Genomic DNA, 22,478 nt, shown 5'->3' with positions numbered 1-22,478 from the left:
ATTTTCTGAGAAGATTTGGATGTATCTGCCCTTTGTCTAGTAACAGCAGCTAAATTACTGACCATCATAATTCTAAAAAACATCTCAGTAAAGACAATTACTACAAGAACTCTCCTCAAAAAACAAACAAAAAAAAAAACAAAAAAAAAAACCAACAAACCTTTGAAAATATCTAAACTTTCAAATAAACTGCAAATCTATGTTATTAGCAAGCAAAGAGCACCCTTCTGTCTTACATTTGTGCTGCACCTTGTATAATGAGAGACCTGAATGATATCAGCACTCATAGTAAGTACAGATAATAAGATATGGACAGAATCAATTTTTCAACCCTTGACATCCTGGTACGACAGCACTCCAAATCAGGTATATAAATCAAATATATTATCATATTGATTCTGATTCAGTAACCTTGTTTCATATGTTCCTGTCATGTGGCATAGTATTGTGCTATTTATCTTTCTTCATTATTACTAAAGAAGGAAAATTGCACTTTTGAATTTATGGAAAGAAACAGTTTTCAAAAATATCATAGAATCACACAAACTTTTGAGTTGGAAGGGACATTTAAAGGCCATCCAGCCCAACTTCCCTGCAATGAACAGAGATTTCTTTCCCCAGAGAGCTGGAAGTTAGCTTTCCTAAAACTCAGCGTCCTGATTTTACTCTGTCACTCATAAGAATATTAAGAAAGAAGAAGTAGCACATTAAGGAAAAAAAAAAAAAAAAAAAATTTAAAAAAAAATCATGATAAATTGATGGGAGAGCTAAATACTAACTTTTCAGTTTCAATTAAAAGATTTATTTCAGTGGCAATTTTCCTTCTAGATAACGATTCGGAATAATTTCTAAATTCAATACTAAACCTCATCAAAAAGTGATAAAATCACCTTAAGCAGAGATCTGCCAGCAGGAGAGTTGATCCTTCCTTTTTTCTGAATACCAGTGAGATATACATCAGGAGAACTGTGTCCAGTGCTCAGCTCTCCATTATGAGAAATACATAAATATATGTCCAGTGAAGGTTCCCAAAGACAATGAAATGATGGTAAGTCTCACCACTCAGGAAAATCTACCTAAAATGTTCATATAAGAGTATAGTGAATGGTTGTCTGAAGAATTTTTGACCATTACACTATTATTGTCAGGTTTCAGTATTTTTTTTTCATTGTTAAAACTTTTTCACTGTTTTCAGATGTTCTTAGTGGTCTTTTCCAATCCTAATGATACAGTGATTGTATGATTCTATGGTGTATGCATTGCTTCCACACACAGTCTTTCTCCAGTGAAGTAACTACAGCTTTTATTTGGAATGAACAAGCCACAAAAATCAAACAACCCCTCACTCTTTTATATCTAACATATTCAGTTCTTTGCAAGATTACTTGATATAAGGAATGAAAGGAGCTCTGTTTGTTAGCTGAAGGCATGGCTAGCAGGCATCACTGTTTAAATAACTATACTGTTATTATGGTTTTGTATTAGCTAAGGAATTACCCTTTCTCTTGCTTTCTCTGGGTTCAAAGAATTCTAAATGGTGGTGTGCAGAGATTTTTTTGCAAGGTGCTCTATTTATTATAATGGGGAATACTGTGCAGGAGAGACAGTGCAGATCTACAAACACTCCATAAACACCAGGTGTTGGATTTATAGCTTTTGTTGCAATACTTAAAATCTGATTTTCTCCAGGTGAAAATAAAGCAACAGCAAATCGTGTAGAGTATAAAATACCACTGATGATAGCAGTTTAACAAGTACAAAAAGAGCATTATCATCAGAATCAGTGATGAAGGTCACTGTTATAGAGAAGTGAGGGAAAATCCTAAGTATCTGGTTGCAAGGGAGTTTCTCCTCATTTTCAACTAAGTTTAAACCTCATTTAGTTAATGGCTGAGACACTATAATCCTGCCTTTGCAAGATCCTTCTCCACAGCACTTACCATCGCTTCATTTTGCATTCTAAACTCCTAGTCCAAGTATCTCTTTTCACATAGAAACTGCTGTATGCATGCACTTGATTCTTTCTTTGATGGGGTAATGGGATGAAAGTACAGCATAGGAAGTTCCGCACAAATGTGCGGAAGAACTTCTTTACAGTGAGGGTGACGGAGCACTGGAACAGGCTGCCCAGGGAGGTGGTGGAGTCTCCTTCTCTGGAGATATTTAAGATCTGCCTGGACGCCTTCCTGTGTGACATGGTGTAGGGAGCCTGCTTTGGCAGGGGGGTTGGACTCGATGATCTCTAGAGGTCCCTTCCAACCCCTATAATTCTGTGATTCTGTGATTCTGTGATTCTTTTCTACATTGTTCCCACTTTTACTTTGTGTTTGTTGTTGTTTTATTAAGGACAAGGAGTATACAAGGCGGGAACACCCCAAAGAAGCTACACAGCAGTTACACAGTGACATATCCATATTTTCTTTTGTTTTTATTTCTTTCAGGTGAGCTACAGAATGTAAAATATTTATTCTCAGTAATCTCAAGTAACTGTAAAATGTCTGAGTGTCAATAAAATGCATTAATTGTCATTAATCAGCCTCACCTCTGTCCAAGGGAAGGTGATGGAACAGCTTGTGCTGGAAGCCATCTCCAGACAACTGGGTGATAAGGAGGTTATCAGGAGAACCCAGCATGGGTTCACCAAGGGGAGGTCGTGCTCGACCAACCTGGTGGCCTTTTATGAAGATGTCACTAGCTGGGTGGACAGGGGGAGGGCGGTAGATGTAGTCTACCTTGATTTCAGTAAGGCTTTTGGTACTGTCCCCCATGACATCCTTATAACAAAGCTGAGGAAGTGTGGGATAGATGAGTGGATGGTAAAGTGGGTCGAGAATTGGCTGTCTGGCAGAGTGCAGAGGGTTGTTGTTGGCGGTGCAGTGTCTGGCTGGAGGCCTGTAACTAACGGCATCCCCCAGGGGTCTGTACTGGGTCCGGTCTTGTTCAACATGTTCATCAACTTCCTTGATGAGGGGATAGTGACCACCCTCAGCAAGTTTGCTGATGACAAGAAGTTGGGAGGATTGGCTGACACGCCTGAAGGCTGTGCTGCCATTCAGCGAGACCTGGACAGGCTGGAGAGCTGGGCAGTAAGAAACCGGATGAGGTTGAACAAAAGCAAGTGTAGAGTCTTGCACCTGGGTAGAAATAATTGCATGCATCAGTACAGGCTGGAGGAAGACCTACTGGAGAGGAGCTCTGCTGAGGCGTCCTGGTGGACGACAGATTAACCATGAACCAGCAGTGTGCTCTTGTAGCCAAAAAAGCAAATGGCATACTGGGGTGTATTAAAAAGAGTGTGTCCAGCAGGTCAAAGGAGGTGATCCTCTCCCTCTACTCTGCCCTGGTGAGGCCTCATCTGGAATACTGTGTCCAGTTCTGGGCTCCCCAGTACAAAAAAGACAGGGATCTCTTGGAAAGAGTCCAGCGGAGGGCCACTAAGATGGTGAAGGGCCTGGAGCATCTCCCCTATGAGGAGAGACTTGGGGAACTGGGTCTGTTTAGCCTTGAGAAAAGAAGGCTGAGAGGGGATTTGATCCAGGTTTATAAATACCTGAGGTGTGGGAGCCATAGTGGTGAGTCTGGTCTCTTTTCAGTAGTGCGTGGGGATAGGACTAGGGGTAATGGGATGAAAGTACAGTGTAGGAAGTTCCGCACAAGTGTGCGGAAGAACTTCTTTACAGTGAGGGTGATGAAGCACTGGAAAAGGCTGTCCAGGAAGGTGGTGGAGTCTCCTTCTCTGGAGATGTTTAAGACCCGCCTGGACGCCTACCTGTGTGACATGGTGTAGGGAGCCTGCTTAGGCAGGGGGGTTGGACTCGATGATCTCTAGAGGTCCCTTCCAACACCTACAGTTCTGTGATTCTGTGTAATTGTTTAACTTAGCTTTTTTTTAATTTTTTTATCCTACATTTCAATTATCAACTTCTAATTTCACTTTCTATTTTATTATCCAGTCATTAAGTGTCATGACCTCCGTCTCTCACTCTTACAGTCATCTTTCCTTTTGTAGAATTTTGGTGAAGGTTAATTCAGAATCATTAGTAACTTCTTTCAGCTCACTATATCACTATGAAAACACATATATGCACAGGTTTTAGCAAAGACTGTTAAATATTCTGTTAGTAACTTCCATTTATCGTGAAAAGGATTATTATTTCCTACCTTTTATTCCTACTCATTAACCATTTGTTAATCCATGGGAGGACTTTTTATCCCATGACAACTTCATTTCCTTTGAAGAGAAGCATTTTCAGAAGCTCTTTGAAATTCCAGGTACACTATTTCTACAGGAGTTTGAGAAGTGTTTTCTTAAGGGATATTTTTAATGAGAGAAATATGTGTCTTTCACATCTGATTTTTTGTGGCTGTGATTACTCCTTTATGCTCTGTTTGACAATTTGCTAATATACTATGCTGGCTTTAGCTGAGATCATTTTTATCACAGTGCTGTTATGATGCCATGTTTTGGACTTTCTTAGGAAAAAAAAAAAAAAAAGAGAGAGAGAGAGAGAGAGAGAGAGAGAGAAAATAAACAATGTTGATAATATACCGACATTAAAGTCATCATTGAGCAGCACTTACACTTTCATGTTCTTTTCAGCTTCTCATACTGCCCTGCCAGCAAGAAGCTGGGGGTGCACAAGGGGCTGGGAGGGTACAGAATCAGGGCAGTTGACCCAAAAGGATTATTCCATACCATATGATGTCATAGTGATAAAACTGTGGAGTGTTGGCTAGGGTTGCAGTTGCTGGTAAGGGAACTGGCTGGTCATCAGTCAGCGGGTATTAAGCAACTAGATTATCCAACACTTGTTTTGTACATATATAAAATATCACAGACTTGAAAATAGAGCTATCACAAAAGCAGGAGAAGGAAGAAGCTGAATTCATAAATGAGTAACCACACAAACTCTATCCCTGAGAGAGATGTGAGACATGTGAAGGGATTTCAGCCATCCTCCAGTTGTCACCTGGATGCTCTAATGGTGGCACAATGAGGCCACTAGCCTGGAAATAGAGAGCATGGGAGCCAGGCAGTTGGGATCCTTCTCTACAAAGGGAACACTGACTTCAGCCTCTTGAGGTGACTCTTAGCTGTGAAGGAAAGGTATCCCTTCAAGGACGATGTTATCTATCACTCTAGCAAGTAAATAGAGCCAGTCTGAAAAAGTTAAGGCCATTCAGCTAGCTTTACATGAGCCCGAATGAGAAAAGTGGTCAGTGCTCTTTCTCTATAATGACTCCTGGATGGTGGCAAATTGCCCTATGGGGGATGGTTACAGCAACAGAAGCAAAACAACAGGCAGCAAAGAGGCAAACCCATCTGGGCTGTCTCACTGCGGAAAGATACTGCTGGCCAGGTAGAGACAAAGGTTGTAAAGGTACAACACATAGATGCCCACGTGCCTGAATTGTGCCACTGAAGAACATCAAAGCAACCAGCAGGTAGATCATGCTGCTAGGGTCAGTGTGGCTCAAATAGATCTGGGCTGACATCAGAGTGAATTATTTCTGGCTCAGTGGATGCTTGACACTTCAGGCCACCAAGGAAAAGGTGCAATATACAGATGGGTGAGGGATCAAGGGATGGACTTGACCAATTGCACAAGTTATCCACAAATGTGAAATGCGCTGCGATTAAGCAAGCCATATAAAGCCTCTCTAGTATGGTGGATGATGGCTGAAATATGAATGAGAGGGCTGGCAGTTTGATTAAAAAAGGGAAGCTACTGGCCCATATGGGAATGATTCCTATGAAACTTCATGAATATTACAATGTTTGAGGAATAGAATTTCATTAATATTCTATGCAATATAATGAAATAGTTCATGTCATATTTTAAGCTATTTTCATAGGGACCATTTTTGTGATCTTAATCTTATATTTTATTAAACTTAGAGTTGGAATATTTTCTTTAATCTTTATGTAATATTTCATCAAAGCTTAAGAAGATATTTCCTGAGTATTTCATCAGTTATTTCATAGTTATTTTTATGTTGTGGTTTTTTTTTTCTTTTCTTTCCTTTTTTTTTTTTTTTCTTTTTTTTTTCCCCTCTAAGGAACTCCACTATTATGCTTGTTAATATGTCTATATAAAACAACAAAACATTTCATTTGAAGCATACATAAAAATACAATTGATCACATTTCAACATAATCACTATTTATTTTTAAGAGAAAATGTGCAAATATGTATTGCTAATTACTCTTTTTTCTAGTTCTATTTTTAGCTAATTTATATTTCCATTAAAAACGTACGTTTTAAACTATACAGCAGCTAATCAAACAATTCATCAGAATTTCAGAAACATCTATTTTCATTTGTGCAGTTCTAACCCTTCAGCAGTTAATCTTCTAGCAGATTCTTGAAATACTGTGGTAAATGGTGGTCACTACTTAAATTTGAGGAGTTTTTAGTATGATTTTAAAAATTGTTTATCTGCTAATGTTGCAGGTTTGGGCTGTGTACAGAAATGAATCTTATAGAACCAAGGACAGACTTCTGGAAAACTAACTGGGTATTCCTATTGTCTGAGTTCTTAGCAGTTCTGCTGCTAGACTTTGCCTAAAAAGACTATATTTCAGAAGTAAAGATGGCACTGATTGTCAATAAAATCAGCAAATGAAAACATAAATTTTTCTCCATCAGTTTTTCAGATATTACCGTAATTATTATTTTTGGCATGGAAAATTAATGATCTGGAAATATGAAGCTGCTTTAGGTAAATTGAGTGTAAACTGGTAAATTGTCCTTCTATGGCAGCTGAAACTTGCAGGAGAAAATAAAGCTTTGGTGGCAGAACAAATCTCTGATCAGTGGGACCAAACAACACTTATTTATTATTATTTTTTTAAAGGGTGCTGGGGAGAGGACTGAAAGTTACTTAGCTAGCCAGCAACTAAAGTGGTCCCTTAGGGATACTCTTGAGTGGCTTGTCTGTGCGGGAAAAGTAGTCAAGGCACTTGTTCTTTGTAGTTCTTGTAATGGAATACTTACTTTAAAGAACTGCTCCGGCTTTTATTGTACTTTGTATTTCCCACAGACTAATGTCTGTAATACATTTAGTCAGAAGCAGAGGGCTTAGCAGTATCTCAAAAAGAAGATATACATGTTTCCAGTTAGGATTTTTTCACTGAAATTTAGAGTGTTTCAGGGAAAGCAGGGGGCAAGGCATAGTAGACTGAAATTTGGATCTATGTATAATAAGGTGGTTCAACATGCCAAAGGACTCATCGTAAACTAATATTTGCTATGCCTAATACTAGACTAACAAAATTAATGTTATTTGTGTCCCTAAATTTAAAAAGTACTCTATTAAATGAGAAATACTTTCTTTTCTGTAGTGACTTCCACAGTACTTCCACCATGGGTATCAAATGGATACCTTCAACTCGGTATCCTTAAATATTTGCTCTTCCGTTGTCTTTCAAAGAATCCAGGATCACAGAATCATTAAGATTGGAAAAGACCTGTAAGATCACCCAATCCAATCATCCACCTACCACCAATGTTCCCTAAAAAGCGTGTCCCTAAGTCTCACAGTTGCATGTTTCATGAATGCCTCCAGGGACAGGAGATGTTCCAGTGCATAAGCACTCATTGGGAGAATACGTTTTTTCCTAACATCCAACCCAAACTTCTCCTGATGCAACTAGCGACCATTTCCTCTCATTCTATCTTGTCCTAATGAGGGATGTTCTCAGAATGAGAGTCGTAGAAGTCTCATGTCTTCATTGCTTCTGGCATTATCTTCAGTGAAACACAGCTTGAATGTAGCATCTCAAACAGAATCTCATCTAATTCTTTAATACAAGGATAGCTGACAGAGGCACTGCCAGAAACTTTTTTTTTTTTTTTCTTTCCTTAAGTCACATATTTTCTCATAATCCACTTTCAGCTCCTTGACCTAGAAGGTCTCTGTTTTCCAAGTCTGTGTTTTCAGTGGCTATGTTAGAAATAGACTTATATATTTCTATATTCCAATGGTTCTTTCCAAGATTTTCTTATGCTTTCACCTCTCCTCCAGGAGCAGTGACCTCTTCACATTCTTGGTCCAGTTCACCAGGCATGAAATAACACCACTGAATTGCAGGCAAGCCTTTAAATACTGATTTAAGAGCAATATAATGCAGTGTAGTGAATAGATCTGTGATTTACACACAGGAATGCCAATTTATAGAATCAGGTAGAGGAAAATCAAATTAATGCAAGTTGAATAGCAACTACACAAACCCTGCTTAACTCAATGGAAAGTCTGCTTAATGAAGTTAGAGTGATGGCTAGCTATAGATGAAGCAATTAATCTAACCACATAATAACAAAGAATGGCCTGGGTTGATAAGGACCACAATGATCATCTAGTTTTAACACCCTGATACATGCACGTTTCAGGGCTTTGATGTCTTTCTTGTAGTGAGGAGCTCAAAACTGAACACAATACTCAAGATGCAGCCTCACCAGAGCTGAGTACAGGGGGATGACTACTTCTCTGCTCCTACTGGTCACACTATTTCTAATACAAGCCAGGATGCTGTTGGCCTTCTTGGCACACTGTTGGCTCATGTTCAGCTGAGCATTGACCAACACCCCCATGTCCCTTTCCTCTTCACAGTCATCCAGCAACTCAACCCCAAGCCTATAGGCATGGTGTTACTGTGGCCAAATGCAGGACCTGGCACTTGGCCTTGCTGAACCTTATCCAATTAACCTAAGCCCAGCGATCCAGCCTATCCAGATCCCTCTGGAGGGCCTCCCTACCCTCAGGCAGGTTGATGCTACCTCCCAACTTGGTGTCATCTCCAAACTTACTGAGGGTACACTCAATCCCCTCATATAGGTCACCAGTGAAGATATTAAACAAAATAGGCCCCAGCATCAACTCCTGGGGGACACCACTTGCAATGGGTTGCCAACTGGACTTAACTCCATTAACCACTACCCATTGGGCAAGACCCTCTAGCCAGTTCCTTACCGGGTCACACACAAAGGATATATACAAAGCATAATTCTAAAAATTCTTAGTATTAATTTGTACTTGTAATATATGTACTTATATCCTAGAAGGTCAAAGGCATCAGATGGTGAGGTTTCCATAAATATCTATAGTAATCAGTTCCCAAATTATATTGATTTCTGAAAATGTCTACTTCATCCTGGGATAGCATGCGTAGAGCAAAAGGAAAAAAATACTATTATGCAGTAGTATTTGTATTCCCTCCAGATAATATTGATAAGACAGCAGGTGACTCTGTCAGCTGTGTTACTGAACACCTGCCCTCAAGGCTGTTCCCACTCTGCTCTTCAGGTGAAATCAGAGATGCTCAATGAGGTGCCAAGGTCACCCAGGTTATTTGCGTCAGAGCAGGAAACTGTTAGAATAGTTGTAAAAATACAACTGTGGATTCATAGAAAACACAAGCCACTCAGAATTAATATATATGGGGAAAAAAGATATTTAAATTTTTGAAACAGTTACAATTAAAATCTGCCTATAGCTGTTATTTGAATAAATCAATCATTTGCTGAAGCAAAACAGGAAAATTTTTTGTTCTCCCCTTAACATGCTCAAGACACACACAGGTGAAAATAAAATCCACATCTCCTCAGATCTAGGCATTTATAAAACAGTATGAGGATGAGAGAGGTGTGTTTAATCCTAATACTCTTATTACCCCAGTATCTGCCTTTTCCTCTTGCAAGACTGAACCAAAATCAACATTCTAGCACCCCATTCATGCAGTGACAACTAATATCTCCAGCTGTCAGTTTGTTAGCGTGATTTTTGGCATACAAAAATCCTATATTATATTTGTGGTAAAACATCATTGTTTTAAACTTCTAGGTCAGAATATCATCATAGTATTGATTGCTCAAGTATATTTTTGAATAAAGAGGTGAGCTTTCATTATCCAAGCACCTTCGACTTTTCTTTAATGTGTGTTCTTTAATAGGAGCAGTATGCTTTAATTTTGAAATGAGCTGGCAAGACAGACACATTCCAGCATACATATTTATAGTCTTCCACCCATCTATTTTCTGTGAATCACTGCTGCAAAATAGAAAACTGTTTTGTAATAACAGTTGCTTCGCACATAAATAAAAATGCTGGCTTTATAGCAAACTCAGGTGTAAAAATCTCACGACCTTTAGGCCAATGATGCTCATAATCACAAGAGAGTCAAAGAAATGCTTGTGAAGGACACAGAGAGACATTCTGTCTTGTTGCTTACTGGACAGTTGCCATTGGCCCATGGATGCTGGGCACCATTGACAGAGGAGAGGGATTTCCTGGAGGTTCAGGAAACTTCATGACCATGTCTGCATTTGAAAATGTTTCAATGAGTTTCAAAGGCAATTCATCCTAACGGTCAAAAAGGTCGGTCCTCTTCCACCTTGCAGTTGCCTTGAGGACTCTTTACTCTGGGATGCACTCAGTATCTTCTTTTTTTTTTCCTTTGTCATGGAAATTTGATTGTACTCCTGTTGCTTATACAATCTACATTCTGTCTTCTGCTCATAGGGTGAGGGAGAAACAGGCAAGCACTGGGATGCTGGGAATTAAATTAGAATAGAAGCAGGTTTGAAGTCAGAAAAGGCAGCACTCCCTATATATACATATGAAGGTATTGCCACAGAGACCATGATTTGGGAATTTTAAAGAAGCACCAGCAGAGGTGAACTAAGTAAGTGTTGTACTTTGGTGAAAGTTTTCAGTGACTCCCTGACATACAATTGATTTCATGTCCTGCAGACTTTCTCAGTTTAATGTTGAGTTTTGTTCTGAATACTTTCAAAGCAAGCAATTTCACAAACTCCCCTGGCAGCTAATTTCAGTGTCATAGCAGAAATCATAGAATGGCTTGGGTTGGAAGAGACCTCAAGTATCACCCAGTTCTAGACCCTTTGCAATGGGCTGAGTTGCCATCTAGACCAGACTGCGCAAGGCCACATCCAGCATACAGATGACAAACTTAGAGAAAGTTTTCCTCAACTTTCAGGTAAAAATCAGTCTTCTGAACTGAAATCAGATCACCTAAAGGAGCCAAAACATCCAGGACTACAGAGTGAAATGTATACAAAACAAGAACATGACAAAATGTAACAAAATATATACTTGATGAGGCATCAAGTAAGAGGAATGTATTATATATATATTTTTTTGCACGTAGAAAATGTACATACATGAGAAAAACAAAATATTCAAAGACTATATTTCCTTTGTACTAATGTGAATATGTATACATAGATAAATACTATAAATAACGGGTGGAAAGAAATAAAGCTGTTAAAAGAGTATATTATATATTTGCCACTTGCCATGCAATAGTTAATGAACAGAGAGCAAAAGCAATACTACTCTTTTTTTTTTTTAATAGCTATGGACAAGAAAAAAATGCAAATGCAAATTGAATTGAATAAGCTCTTGCTTAATTTATTGGATCAATTTTAAAATACTCCTCATAATGACTTTATCCTCTGAGAAGTTTCAGGAGCTTTTAATGCTTAAAAGGCCAGATGCTGTACCATGGCACGTGTATTTTCAGAGATAGCAGGTCTTACCAGATGAAGAAATAACATCCTTAAAAGGTTTTTGTGCTTCAGAAATGCACACATGGGTAATTTGCCTGACATTTAAAAAATTTAATTTAGGTTTCTTAGGCAAAAGGCGTAATCATCAAATAACAGCTCACTTTCGGTCCATATAAATTCCTTAATGCTTTTAAATATGATGCACACTCTGAAAAAATTACTTGACTCACAAGCATGAACTTTTAACACAATTAATTTAATTTGTAAAGTGAACAATATGCATCATTAATGACTCACAATTTCCAATTTACAGAATGGTTTCTGCCTCATGTCTTAGTCATTCCTATTAAGCCATTTTCTGCAACTTTATACTACCTTTTGATTTTGTGCAGCTATTCTACCTTAAATGCATAATGACCAGCTTTTATTTCACAGCTAACTATTGTGAGTGGAGACATTAGTCTTGTTCAAGATAACAGCCACATCCAGTATTCTCTCTCCATCCAGATGGGCTATGATCTTTAACTGGAAAGTTCACAAAATCACACAGAATCATTAAGGTTGAAAAGACCATTAAGATCATCTAATCCAGCTGTCAACCTATCACCACCATACCACTAAATGATGTTACTCAATGCCACATCTCCTCATTTCCTGAACACCTCCAGGTATGTTGGCTACACCACTTCCACTGGGCAGCCAGTGCCAGTAACTTACCTCTCCTGAGAATACTTTTATCCTAATGTCCAACCAGAACCTCCCCGATGCAACTTACAGTCACTACTAAGTTGATCTTGCGCTTTAGAAACTGGCTATAAAAATACATTTTCAAACAAAATGATAGCAGTAGAATGTACACTGATGTTAACCAAAACTTTCATGGTCAAGCAATGCATGCAGAATGTTGGTTTTCTCCACTCCTGAATGATCATTACTTTTGGGATTAGTGTTAGAAGGTTACCTCAGAACAGGAAGTAAAGCAGACTTGAAGAGATTCCGAATAGACTTCTGTGAATCCAAGAAGCCTATGAAATAAAGATATGAAACAGCATCTGATTTCCTTATTTATTTATTAGGGGGTGTTAAATCAAAATTGTCTTAAACAGCCATGATTTTTTTATCAGCTCAGAAAAGACATGGAGTTTGTGGAACAATCATGGTGTAATAACTGCTGAACAAGCACAGTGAATATAGTTTCTTAGTTACTGTTACCTCAGTCCCAAAAGGTAATCACTGATGCCCAAGCTGTTAAATGTGGGACATGATTACAAAATTAGGGCCCAGCTGCTCTTGAAAAGAGAAGAGCAGATGCTTCACAAAGCTTGAAGGGGAACAGAAGGCTGTTTTTGAAGGTCTCCAGGAGTTTTTCTCTTAAATGGTTGTGCCAAACCATGAAAAGGATAAAAAAAGGACAATAATTTCTATCCACATTTAAGAACGGCATAGAACAAAGCTGTGCAAAATTTTGAGGTTTTGAGTGGGTACTGAAGTTCTTTAGACATCCCATGGTATGAGTTGCTTTCAGTAAGGTTAGGCAGATGGTGTAACATGCCTGAGTATTTCTCTTATCTCAGATTCCTTATTTATGAGGCACCAGCTGTCCATTCTTAAGCCCAGAAGAAGAACAGAAAAGGTTTCCATTCAACATTGATGTGAGTGATACTGAATGATCCAATAGTTCAGCTCCTCAGCACTTCAGGATGATGTGGATAGCAGCAGGATAAATTATTCCTGGAGTTTTAAAAGTTTTATTTATTTATTTTTTTCCCGGAGATCTTTAAACTAAATAGAAATAGTATTAGCAGGGTAAGATTTACTTATATATTTATAAAGCTGTAATATGACTAAATACAGCCACAAAATAGAGTTATTTCTGTCTCAAATCAATAAATATAAAATGTGAATTATTGAGTACTTTATAGAGTGAAGGTATCTGAAGGTATGCAATGACATCTGAGCTTTGTACTTTGCCACTGCAATATAGCCATTGTAATATATATATATATATATTATATTGCATAATCAGAGAAAGAATGAGAAGGACAAATTCAGTAGAATCAGGACAATGAAGAGTAGGACTTATGCACTGCTAAAGATAAATGTGTGTCGCTGTGAGTTAAATCAACATCTCCTCATAAAGAGCCCCCACTTTAAAGTTCACTGCAGTTGATGACCATCAAAAGTTCTTTGCTAATGACAGACTAGTGTTGATGTGTGCTGATTTTTTTTTTTCTTTTAGTAATTCATTAACACAATAAAACACAATGAGGGATGTTGTAGAGAAATTAATAGGGCAATAAATAATATTAATAGGTAATTAATGATATCAGTTGATCAGCTAGTTATTTTGACTTACAGCTAGGTTTAACTTACTGATCAGATAAGAATGCTTTTATTCTTAAATATAAACTAGATTTTGTATATTATTTTTATAGGAAAGTACTTTATGAAAAAAATTAATTGAAGACACACTGATATTGACATAAAGTACACTTGTTGGCATTTGCACAGAAATAATTACAATGGCATTTATTAAACACAATCAGATGTAGGCTCAACTAAGGAACATGGAGTATTTTGTATTGCCAGGGTGCAATTTGTGAAGAGTAGTAAGGAAGTCAATTGATACAAAATCTCTATCTGCAAACAGCTCCCAGTCATATAGGATACTTCCTTGTCACAGTCACAGCAGTTTTAACCACAGCTCTCTGGCTTTAGAAGTGGTGAAAATGAAGGCAGCCAGCAGAAGTTAGAGCTGACTTTAAATTCATTTAAATATTGTCCTTGTTTGTATAAAACCAACTCATTTTGTAATTATCCTGTCCTGATGAGTCAAAATGATAATGTCACTAAATACTAGTGAAAAGGTCAGAGGAAATAAATAATTACAACCGGTATTACATTTGGCATCAGAAGAGAAAAAAACAAAATAATAAGAAACAAGCAATATAATATTTTCTTTGATTTTCTAGTATGAGAATTCTACATTTTTGTTTTCTAATTGGACAACAATCTGTGATCCATTACCTCTCTTTTATTTCTTATTATTTTGTCTGAACATATTAAGATGTTGCTGTGGAAAAAAAATAAATGACCCCATTCAAATGAAAACTGGCTCTGAAAAAGATACATTAAAAATTACAAGTGTAATTTCTTTAAACAAACAAACCAACCAAAACAATAAGCATAAAAACAGTTTAGATTTTTATGGCAGAAATTGAAGTGCCATTAGCATATTCTGTGGAGTGGTTAGTGTAAGAAAGGTAATCAGTTTAGCTAAGTTCATTTGTATATACATTTGGTATACATATGTATATACATTACGGAAATATATAGAGAATTGTGTGTGTATGTGTGTCTGTATGTTAGACCACATGTAGAGTAACTGCAGTATCTAATGCTGCTGCACCAATCACAGATATTTTACATTCATTTTTAAAGATCTGAAATTCTTCTTGCTTATGAATTCTATGCACATTGCACTTCTGAAACCTTATTCAGTCCAGAGTACTTCTTTTAAGATTTGAATATCTTATAGAGCAGTAAGGCAAAGCAGATTGCATTATTTATTTTTTACTAATTAACTGCCATTTCTCCTCACTAAACATTTACTTCAGCATATGAGTTTTGTTAAAAACTGCACTTTATGTTCAAATATAATATATTGAAAATATAAAGTACATTCATGTTAAGTAGAAAATCAGATTTTGGTAAATATAAATAGTCCAATTTTGCCTTCTCTTTTACACTTTTAAGAAGTGTTGAAAATAGACAAATTTCAGAGAGATTTTTAAGTTCATCTCCTTTGGTCATATACATAAATAAGAATGATATACTCAATTTATATGACCATTTTCTTAAATAATTAGCACAATTTGCATTTGAGTTCAAAGATCTATATTAATTAAGAACCCGTTAATACATCTGCATTTTCCATACCTTGTGCAAAGGAAGAACTTTCCTCATACCTCATGGAGAATGGATGAATGGACTGTGTAAAAATTACATCAGGGAGAGGAAAAAACCCCGAAACCTATGATCTTGAACTTGACTAGTAATAGAGAAAATAATCATTTTCAGTCCATATTATCATCAAAGTTTTATCTGCTTTGCATGACTTTTTAACACTCTTTCTCAAGCTTGGTCTAAATTTCAGCTGAATAGCTATTTTCTGCAATTTCTGCTTCATGATGAAAGCTTCCACATATCAGCATAGAAAGAAAAAATTGGTCTTACTTTCCCTACCTGCAAAAAAAGAAAACAATTAGTTTTGAGATAAATTGCTGTCTAGGCCTAGTTTAAATTCTGAGGACACCAATTTGCTATATCTAAGGAAGGGACATTTCTTACATTTTAGCCTATAATCCAGTGTTTCAGGTAACCAAGAGTTAGGGCAGGTATTCAATTTTCTTCTCTACCTGTAGTGATTCAATCCCATACTCTCATTACTCACAAGTGTATCCCAGTTAACTTTCAATATGCAATTATGCCATGCCTTTCTTTGAATCTATCCCAAGTAGATTCCCACTTGCTTTCATTCATGGTGCTTACATATTCATTGAAATTAGGATTTAAATCCTGGAATTCTATATTAGTTTTTAATCCCTAATGGAGTTATTTTCACTTTTTCTCTCACATTGTCCTAATAAACATCACTGCCTGGAAAGGCTGCAAGTTCTCTTCTGTAAAATATACAGAACACTCTCAGAAAGATAAGAATATTAAGCCTTGAGCTTCCATTTCCAGGTGAGCGCTTGAATGATGTGACTATGCGGTAAAGAGTAGTTAGACAGTATTAACTGATATTCCATTTTGGGTCAAATGCCTACATCTACCCCTTCGGTGCTTTGACAGAGAGCAACAGATATTCAAGCATGAAAAAAGTCCTTTACATTCTTACTGTGAAAATGGCTTACCACTAGAAAAATTTAACTAACGATATGGCTGGTTTTCTATCATGTGTACTATTTTCTACAAGTTCTTAAATAATTCCTGGATGGACTTTGAAGATGTATGTCTTATATGAAAGCACTGGTTGTAAGCTGATGATGGATGCAAGAGTCAGTAGGCAAAATCTGGTGACATCTTGAGTTGCAGAGCACCTGAGATGTTGACATAGGTGTCATTGGTACCTAAAATCCATGAATCTATGAAAAATGCTGCCTTGTAGTTAATCTATGTCATTGTCTATTGCACAGTATTTTTTTCCTCCTCGCTTCATAATTCTTGAGGGAGAAATCCCACATTTTTATTTAGAGAAATATATATATATAAGACCTGTGTCATATAATGTATTCCTCTAATTAACATTTCAATATTTGTTAACACAGTAGCACTTACGGTATTGGAAAATGCACACTATTGATCTTAAGAGTTATACAAGCTTCTGTATTTAATTAAAACATCCTGTAAGATGCTTTGGCACAACATTAAACAAGAAAATGAAAAGGTAAAAAAAAAAAAGATTTTACTGATTTGCTCATTTGTAAGCTGTTTCAGTAATGTTAAAACTGGTAGTCTTTCAATAAAATGCATTGCAGAGAAATTAAAATCCTATAAAGTTGTTTTGCTGCAGTAGATTAGTCCATATTAACTAAATCCTGCATAGTAATGAGCTGTGCAAACGTTGTGTTTTACATTCAGATTTCTAGCTAACACCCAGTCAGAAGTAGGTATATACCAGTTTATGGCATACTGTAAGCTAGCTAGGCATGAACTGGGACTTATGACTAGCTCATGTAGCTAAAGAAAACAGAAGTGCCTTATACTGAAAATAATATTATTTATTAATATTGTTTATTAATATAATAATAATAATAATAATAATAATAATAATAATAATAATAATAATAATAATAATAATAATAAATGAATTCAGGAAAACATTATCACAGAATAATTTAGGCTGGAAGGATTGCATGAAGGTGTGTAGTTCAATCTTAGAATCATAGAATACTTAGAGTTGGGAGGAACCTTAAAAATCATCCAGTCCAACTCCCCTGAGATGAATAGGGATACGTACTGTTAGATCAGATTACCCAAGGCCTGATTCAACCTCTCATTCAAAGTCTCCAGGAATGGGGAATCAATCATATCTCTGGGTAACCTGTTCCAGTGCCTCCCCATCCTCACTATATATTTCCTTTTGTTCTATCACCACATATCCTGCTAAAGAGTCTGTCCCCTTCTTTCCTATAGCCCCTCTTTAGTAGATCCAACTGCTGCACATGACCTCTTACAATCAAGCTTTAAATATCTCTAAGGATGGAGATTTGACAAGCTGTTATGGAGGGAAAAAAAAAATCCTCATGTTTATTTTGTTTGGTTGTTTAGTTTTTTGTTTTTTTGTTTGTTTTGTTTTGTTTTAGTTTTAGTGTGATTACTGGCCTATTTGCTGCACTCAGACAAGAAGTATTTGGCCTCATCACCTCTGCATTCTCCCATCAGGCAGTTGCAGATAGCAAAATGAACCCTTGTTAGTCATTCATTTTTAAGAAAAAATAAACATAGTTCTGCCTATTTCAGTTTGTTCTTGAAAGCAAAGTACAGGGTGTGTATTTTTAATTTTTTTATTTCCAATGGAGATGTAGAACTTAAATCTACAAGTTACAGCAGATTAAAAGCTGAGACAAGATTTGCAAGGGAATTGGAATAGCTGTTGTTCTGATAAAATCTTGGATGTTTTCACATAACTATGTCATACAACAAGGAGAAAGTTCCTATTTCTGCTCACTCCAATGATGAACTGAGTGTTCTAATCACCTGTTAATGAATTCTGGTCAGTCTTCTGATGCTCTTAATATTAGCCTGTTCTGATCTTGGATAATCTATGTGAGTATATGCCAAATACTGCTAGTAATGACTGTGTCATGTTAATGTCAAAGTAGTGGCAAGAGCTGGTCACTAAATCTTAACTGGTCATTTATTCCAGAAGGAATATGCCAGGAATGCTAAATATTTCTTACCTTCCTGAAAATAAAGGACTGAAGATCCTGAAATGCTGCTAGTAGGGCAGAGGGACTGAGGTGAGAAGTGAAGGTTTTGAGGGTTCAAAGAAGATATAAAAAGGAAAAAGATTTAAAAGGCTCTGCGGGGAGCTCTAGACAGGAGGTGAGAAGATAGATAGTCTTTTGTAGTGGGAAAGTCTGCTGCAGTGGCAGGACCATCTGAGGTTTGAAAATACACAAGAATTCCTCAGTGAAAAAGGAAACAATGACCTTGGAGCATCTCTGCCTTTAAGTATGGAGTATGGGCTAAAAGAAGTTTATATCACAAGCTGTAGATTAAAACTCCACAGAACCTTAGAGGAATTCACTGTCAGAAGAAGCTTATCTAGATCTGTTACAATATAACCTGCCACTACCAATGGGCAGTAATCAATATCTGTAACATACAGGGAAGGAAACTAATGTACTGTTTTACCTGTCTGTTCCTACACTGCTCTTTAATCCTTTAGATAAAGGAATCTCAGGATTAAGTGGGTGCAAGATAAAGTTAGGTGAACTAAACCAAAAGTACACATTATTAATAATGAAGGTTAACTAATAACTAGAATAGTTTATCAAAGGATAAGATAGATAGATGCTCTGTCACTTAAAAGTCTTCATATCAAGATTGGGCAAATAAATTAGTTCCATATACAACCGATGTGGAATTCATGGGTAAAATTACATGGTAATATTTAAGGTCAAAGTAGAACCTGGCAATGGGTATATGTAGTCTGAATACATGAATTTCTTGTCTAGTTTAAATTAGAATGACTTTTCTCTTAGGTCAGAATTTCACCAAATTTCAATTTTTTGTTTTGTTTGTTTGTTTGTTTTTGTTTTTGCTTATTATTTATTTCTGAAAATGCTGGGCTAATCTTTCTTACAAACAAAAACTTGTGAAATGAAAATGTGTCCTCACCAAAGAAAATGACTTTACTTTTGAATTTCTATTCAGAAGTTCTTTGTAGAAAACAGAACTTTCCTGAAAAATTGAAGGAATACAGTAAATCCAAGTTTGATAGACTGCATGATCAACTGGAAAGTAGCTATATTTTTTTCTTTTTTACCTATTTATTTAATCATGGCTTCAGTGATACCTGACAGATAAAAAAGAAGGGTTATTACCCCTTATTAGGCTGCATATCACCCTCTGTAGTATCATTCCCACTACTGTACTGTGTATAAATTATTAAGCAATTTCTTAGTGTCAGAAGCACAAGAGTCTTTAGAAGACAATGTTGATCATCAGTGAATTACTTCTGCATATTCCCATCTCTATGACAATTAGCATAGATAAACAAGCAGTGGCTTGTTTGAGTCCCTTTTCATTCTGTATCCAAGCATCTACCAGAATGTGGATGATTGACAGATTTCTACAAAAAATAAACTGGTCTGTTGACCATTTTGATCTGTGAGCAGGAAATCTCAAAGTACCAAAAAACTTTTGAGATATAGTTGAAAAAATGTGCCCTTTAGTGTATTCATTATCTCTCTAGCCTTCTGCTTTCTTTCAGCCTTTAGCATATATATGCATTTCCCTAGGGTTAAGCTAATGTGTTTCTCAGTTCCTAGATTGCTTTAACAAGAATCGAAGATGATAACAGAATGAATTCCCAGGCCTCTTCTGAAGCACATGGACTTTGAATTTTAAGTAATTTGTTGCTTTAAGGTAGGAGCTATAGAGATTATCTCCTGGATCAAATAGAAAAGCTGTGCATTTTGAGATGCCCACAAATTGTCTTCTCAACTGCCAGTCAAATTAAATGATTTTATACATATGCCACAAAAGAGAAAGTTCATGATGATACCTTTCATAAAATTAATTAAAGCAAAGAACTCTGAAAGATCATTATTTTAGATAGGGCAAAACATTAGGGAGATTTAAATTTTAAAATATGAAAAAGTCTTTGAAGAACACCAGTGAGAAAATGTATTTATGTCTCCTGCTGTCAGATATCAAGTCATCTTGTGATATTTCAAAAACCTGAACTTGGAAAGCAAATAGTAAATAGCTGACTCATTTGTCATGTTAATGTTATTAAGGCCTGATGTCTTGGTAATATAGATGGTATTATTGTTTTTCATATTTTGAAATCTCATTTACCAAAGATCTAGTGCCTTATATGAATGTACAGACATGAGGCTTGATTTTCTTCATAACCTGCCACAGACCCTGTAAAAGCTTGAGTGTTTCATGGACAACAAAGTGAAAAACAGTAATTTGCTCCAGAAACCATATGAGTTGAAGGGAATGGCTTGATTCGGGTGACCTCTGGAATTCCCCTGACTTAGAGACAAAGGACAAAATTTGGAATCTAGATAAGTCATCTATGATTCTTCAAGCATAAGAAACATATAATAAGATATATGGAATTAAATTGTCTTTTTCATGTTCCTTTCCAAAACCTGAGATCAGGCTGTGCTAAGATACCAACAAGTCTGGATGGCTAAAGCAGATGGAGAAAATTTTAGGACAAAACAGTTCAAGAGCTACAAAGTAAGTTTGAACTCACAATATCAATCAAAGCTTTGTGTACAAATAAAGGCTTTTAACTGCTTCAAATCTGATGTCTTTAGAAAACAGAAATTGCTACATGTGGTTGTGGAGTATATTTTGTTTTGGAAAAACCACTCAAAGCACACAGCTTCTGGTAGCTGAGAGAGGTACTTGAATTTTTGATAGCTCATCAAATGACTAGAAGAGACCCCAGTTTGTACTTTGAACAAAGAAAGCCATATGCATTTTTGGTGAAGTAAATGTAAACACACACAACTATTGTTGCATGAAAAAGATTTCTGTATTCTTTAAAGCCTTTCCATTCAGAAAAAAACAAGGTTCTGCTGTATTATATCAAATAGTACAAATCAGTTCTCAGTTCTTAGAGCTGAAGTGTCTTTGTACTTACTGGATACAGACTGTCTTACAGAAAGAACAGGCAAGGTTGGATTCATACCCATCTACCCTACCAGCAACAATGAGCCACTCTTGACTCTTAAAAAAGATTGTTTGTTCAGTTAACATTGCTTAGGTGAGTTGGAGTAACTAATTAAGTCACAAGAATGCAACCACTTGCAATTTTTTCTCCCTGTCCATACTGATAGGGAGAGACTTGGAGAAAGGGTAGGTGAAAATGGAAAGAAAGATGTCAAACAAAGTAAATCAATCTTCATCAGAATGAATGACAATGATGATTGTTGGGAAGCTTATTATCTCTGTAGACATTTTGAAAGTAAGAACTTGCATATCACACAGTAAAGGATGAGCTAAATAATACAAATTAATAATCTGGGTAGCAACTTCCTTCCAGGTTTTGATCTAATAAAAGCAAATATCTGGTGCAAAAAATGTGATAGAATTTTGTTGGGAGGCTACAATAATGCAGACATTCCAACAGAGTAGATGCAAAGCCAGCTGTCAGTTTTGGCATTCAGTAAGTTTTGATTGCTTGGATTTGCAGACCTAGAGAGTATCTTGTAGAACAGATTTCATCATAAAATATCTGAAGAGTACTCTTTTGTATGTTATTGGATCACATTGTTTCAGTTTGGGTCACTGGACAGATTGGACAACTCAATTCCAAAGTACAAACATCTGTCACTTCAACTGCTGCAGTGACAGGCAGCTGTAGGAGGTTGTTTTCCATCACATGGCCAATGAATAGGAAAAGAAGAAAAATATAGCTTGGTGGTGGAATATACTGATGCTGTCAGACAAAATAATAATAATAATAATAATAAAATAATTGTAAGAATAAGAAAAATAAATGTGAGATTTCTCACCAAAAAAAAATGTTACTTTTAAATTGTATCAGGGGAGATTTAAGGTGGATATCAGGAAAAAAAATTATTCTCAGAAAGGGTGGATTAGAACAGGCTGCCCAGAGAAGTCACTGTCCCTAGAGGTGTTAAAAAAAAAGGGCAGATGTTGCATTGAGTAACATGATTTAGTGGCACAGTG

General features: G+C 36.4%; 1 long non-coding RNA gene across 3 annotated transcripts in view; it reads right to left on the bottom strand.

The window, feature by feature from the left end:
* LOC107313858 (uncharacterized) overlaps positions 1-4,667 on the bottom strand; it is a 47,711-nt gene extending 43,044 nt beyond the window's left edge. For 2 of the 3 annotated variants that reach the window (XR_014945551.1, XR_014945550.1), the window contains exon 1: positions 4,582-4,667. This is a non-coding gene — a long non-coding RNA (uncharacterized LOC107313858). The remainder of the gene's footprint in view (positions 1-4,581) is intronic. The other variant, XR_014945552.1, reaches the window with a different exon arrangement.
* Positions 4,668-22,478: the final 17,811 nt, after the last annotated feature.

The sequence above is a fragment of the Coturnix japonica genome, chromosome 4, assembly GCF_054131305.1.
Source record: "Coturnix japonica strain WE chromosome 4, WE-NBRP24, whole genome shotgun sequence".
Lineage (NCBI taxonomy): Eukaryota > Metazoa > Chordata > Aves > Galliformes > Phasianidae > Coturnix > Coturnix japonica.
The sequence above is the reverse complement of the archived record's forward strand: the minus strand, read 5'-3'. Positions and strand labels throughout refer to the sequence as shown.